The sequence below is a fragment of the Procambarus clarkii genome, chromosome 41 (assembly GCF_040958095.1).
Source record: "Procambarus clarkii isolate CNS0578487 chromosome 41, FALCON_Pclarkii_2.0, whole genome shotgun sequence".
Lineage (NCBI taxonomy): Eukaryota > Metazoa > Arthropoda > Malacostraca > Decapoda > Cambaridae > Procambarus > Procambarus clarkii.
The window spans coordinates 17,766,745-17,771,744 of NC_091190.1; the positions used below are offsets into that span (position 1 = coordinate 17,766,745).

General features: G+C 43.0%; 1 protein-coding gene across 1 annotated transcript in view; it reads right to left on the bottom strand.

The window, feature by feature from the left end:
• Nucleotides 1-5,000, bottom strand: part of LOC123761085 (homeobox protein aristaless) — a 23,996-nt gene that overhangs the window by 15,013 nt on the left and 3,983 nt on the right. The gene's annotated exons all lie outside the window — the stretch shown is intronic.

Sequence of the window (5,000 nt, forward strand, 5' to 3'; positions counted from 1 at the left end):
TATATATATATATATATATTGAAAAATGAAAATGAGATCGACTGCATTAAGATATGACTCTATGACTGTAATATGTCGAAGGGGGGGGGGGGTGTATTGCTCTTTGGCCCCCTCCCCCCTCAACACACCTTTGCTCCAAGGACTCAACAAAATCCCTTCTCTTAATCTCATAAATCTGACTTACATTACTCACATCTGACTCAGAATACTCACACCGGACATGCAATACTCACATCTGAATATTGCAGTACTCAGTAGTACTGTACTATTCAATAGTAGTCAGATACTCACATCTGACTCAGAATACTCACACCTGACTCACAATACTCATATCTGATTCACAATACTCACATCTCGCCCGCAACACTTTCTTATGTTTCGAAGCTCAATATCGTAAGCCAATATCGCTTAATCAACGTTAGTTCGACGTTTAACTAACGTTTTCAGCGTTTAACTAACGTTTTCAGCGTTTAACTAACGTTTTCAGCGTTGAACTAACGTTTTCAGCGTTTAATCAACGTTACTCCTGGCTATCGGGCCCGTTGGTAAACGGATCTCCTCGGACCCGTCAACAGAATCTGGCGATCGACAAGATCAATATTTCTAACAAAATATTATTTAATATATATATATATATATATATATATATATATATATATATATATATATATATATATATATATATATATATATATAGGAAGAAGTAAATAGGATGTTAAGGTAATTATCAGTAGAAAGGACTAAGTCATTACGACTATATAACACTTGGAAGGGATATTTTAGTATTTTAATTGGGGGCGAAGGTGCAAAAAAACAAAAAGGCACCACTCGAAGCCCAACCACTTGTGGACAGTCGGGGGATTGAACGCCGACCCGCAGCAAGAAGCGAAACCGTCGCTCTACCGGCCTAGCCCAAGTGCTTAGACACGGGTTACATCAATGTGATGTAACCGACTGGTAATTAGACACTGTCTTCGTTATAACGAACATCTTTTCTCAGAATTTTCTCTACTCGCTGGCTCTAAATTCCAGCGATATTAAGTCTGGTCAGCACTGATTCGGAAACTCTCGTTATACAGACCGATTTGACGTTAATTATTTGCGAATGTGGTATTTGGTCCGTTGTGTTGAAGTACAGGAAGTGTTACTTTACATTAAGCAAAATGTAATTAATTACGTTTTAAAATGTACAAATCCACAAGGGCCGTGACGAGGATTCGAACCTGCGTCCGGGAGCATCCCAGACACTGCCTTAATCGAAAAAATGTTTTAAAATGTATACGCAATGTATATTATCATATACATTTTCTATACATTTTCAATATATAAAATGTATTATGTAAAAAAAATACGTAATTAATTACTTCTATACAATTGACAGTGTCAATATTTTTTTTAATAAGGCGTAAGACAGCAACGGATTAATGGCAACGGATTAACGGCAACGGATTAACGGCAACGGATTAACTCTGAATATCTGCGTCAAATACCTCCTGTTAACGGGACCAGGATCTTAAGGATATAATCTTCGCGCAGTGATAAACTACTTCATTAAAAGGTGAATATTTGCGAAGAAAAAGAGTTGATCATGTCTCTTAAGGTCAAATTCTTGAAAGGAAATTGATCGGCTAAATAAAGGTGGAATACCTGAGGCTTAATGAACGCGGAAGTTCAGACATACCTGGCACTACGAGTAGCTACCTGGTGTGTCACACACCTGGTGTGTCACACACACCTGGTGTGTCACACACCTGGTGTGTCACACACCTGGTGTGTCACACACACCTGGTGTGTCACACACACCTGGTGTGTCACACACACCTGGTGTGTCACACACACCTGGTCTTATTAAAAGGTGTCCTGGCTGATTTATGTATACCGGTGTTGGTAGTCTATAGAGGACCGAGTATACACAGGTGTCGCCTGTCTATAGGACTGAGTATACACCGATATCGGTAGCCTATATAGGACCGACTATACACCGATATCGGTAGCCTATATAGGACCGAGTATACACCGGTATCGGTAGTCCATATAGGACCAAGTATACACCGATATTGGTAGCCTATATAGGACCGACTATACACCGATATCGGTAGCCTATATAGGACCGAGTATACACCGATATTGGTAGCCTATATAGGACCGACTATACACCGATATCGGTAGCCTATATAGGACCGAGTATACACCGGTGTCGGTAGCCTATATAGGACCATGTCCGGAGACCAGCGTCAATCGTCCTTTAATTCTAAAGGACCATTTTTTAAGTGTCGAAATTCAACACGATGTTTCGAGCAACACAAAAATATACTCAAATACGGACAAACGTCAAACAATCTAGACGTAAACAAGGAGAATTAGAAGTAAAACAAAAAAAAATAATAATAATTACAGGATTAGAATTCAAATAATAATAATAATTACAGTACAAGCTGACTGTTATTTCCCTTTAGTGATTAGCGATCATCGAGTCATTCCGGATAATCTGATGATTCTCTCACTTAACCCAATCATCATTTTTCACGTCAAACACTCATCTCTCACCCCCCAAACGGACCATTAAACGGGGTATTATCAATCACAGCGGCTCAGTCCCGTTTTCTAGGATCTAGGTTAAGTTAGGTTAGGTTAGGTGGGTAATATGGGGTCCGAAGCGTTATTTAGTACCCCGTGTTTTGAACGTTGTAGCAAGAGAGAATGGGTTCGAATGTTTATATTGTGCTTCTTATGAGAATGCTTCACTTTTCACTCGACTGGAATTTAAGAAATGACCACTTCAGTAGGCCTAATGGCCAATGTAGGCCTAATGGCCTATGTAGGCCTAATGGCCTATGTAGGCCTGCTGTTGCATGCAACCAACTGTTTTTTAGTCCTGTGATTGTCATTCATTCACATCAAGGCCTACATAGTGCTACGATTCGTATGCTACGAATTTATTATAATATATTCTGAAATGTATTCAGAATACATCTAATACAATGCTATTTCACGTTGTTCCGCCAGTCCGTCCTCATCTGGATGGGCCAAAACGTGCGAAATACAACGTGCTATCCTAACCAGCAACGTACGAACCCAACCCACCCATCTAACCTAATCTACCGGTGCATAGAAAAAAAAAAATGGATATTTTCGAGTCGCTGCTTCCCGTAGTGCTTTGTAATTTGTACGTTGAGGAGGGGGGCCATAGCGTACAAAATATGACGTGTTAGTCGAGACGACGGGGTTAGGGCGCGAGAACGGGCTGGTCTACGAGCGAGAACGGGCTGGTCTACGAGCGAGAACGGGCTGGTCTACGAGCGAGAACGGGCTGGTCTACGAGCGAGAACGGGCTGGTCTACGAGCGAGAACGGGCTGGTCTACGAGCGAGAACGGGCAGGTCTCCGAGCGAGAACGGGCAGGTCTCCGAGCGAGAACGGGCTGGTTTCCGAGCGAGAACGGGCAGGTCTCCGAGCGAGAACGGGCAGGTCTCCGAGCGAGAACGGGCTGGTTTCCGAGCGAGAACGGGCTGGTTTCCGAGCGAGAACGATCTGATCTCCGAGCGAGAACGGACTGATCTCCAAGCGAGAACGGGTTGCGTGGTCTCCGAGCGACCGTGGCTCTCAACTCCATACCCTGCTTCAGGAAGTTATCGCTCGCATTCCGTGACATTGAAATAATCCTGTGGGCGGGAATTCACTCCGGTGATGAGCCCCCTCTCGTCCAAGGTACTCAGGGAACATACTTCATTATACCATATCCTGCTGAGGCTCATGAAGCGTATGCTAAGATATACTTCGCTCTACGTATAACACAAGAAAAGCCTGTGGGTGTGTATATATATTTCGAATTTCATATTTGGAAATATATCAAACTGATTTGGCTTTCATGTAAGTCAGTCCTTGCTTACAAAGCCTAGTAGAGCGTGTTTCGCTGTTTTGTGAGAGAGAGAGAGAGAGAGAGAGAGAGAGAGAGAGAGAGAGAGAGAGAGAGAGAGAGAGAGAGAGAGAGAGAGAGAGAGAGAGAGAGAGAGAGAGAGAGAGACAGAGAGAGAGAGAGAGAGAGAGAGAGAGAGAGAGAGAGAGAGAGAGAGAGAGAGAGAGAGAGAGAGAGAGAGAGAGAGAGAGAGAGAGAGAGAGAGAGAGAGAGAATCTGCATATCCACATACCTGCAACTTTACTGTCTCCTAGCCTCCTTGTCACCCAGCAACAGTGTCTCCTAGCCTCCTTGTCACCCAGCCACAGTGTCTCCTAGCCTCCTTGTCACCCAGCAACAGTGTCTCCTAGCCTCCTTGTCACCCAGCAACAGTGTCTCCTAGCCTCCTTGTCACCCAGCAACAGTGTCTCCTAGCCTCCTTGTCACCCAGCAACAGTGACTCCTAGCCTCCTTGTCACCCAGCAACAGTGACTCCTAGCCTCCTTGTCACCCAGCAACAGTGACTCCTAGCCTCCTTGTCACCCAGCAACAGTGTCTCCTAGCCTCCTTGTCACCCAAATACAGTGTCTCCTAGCCTCCTTGTCACCCAGCAACAGTGTTTGCAAACCTCTCAGTCACTCAGCTTTTCCTTAACCTAAGGTCCTAAGGTTTCTCCTAAGATCCCAACGACACTTGAACAACAACCATCAAATTCCACTTCCAATCCCTGTCTGACACTATTCCAGGTCTGCATGTCACGCCAACACATAAAATGAAAAAAACAAAAGCCGGTCTAAGATTACAGATGATTACATCAGTGACTCGAGAACTCAGCTATAAGCTCAGTGGCCGTAAAGTCCCCTTTAATGCAACTTTTCTGTAAGATTCCACTATCGTAAGCCAACGGGGGGAATACTACACATGCAGTTCTCCAGCGCCAAGGGGCAATACTTAAAGATTTAGAGATCCTAATTCCACAGATTCTTCAGCTGCAGGTTGTGTATATAAATCTATATATATATATATATATATATATATATATATATATATATATATATATATATATATATATATATATATATATATATATATATATTTTATGTTGG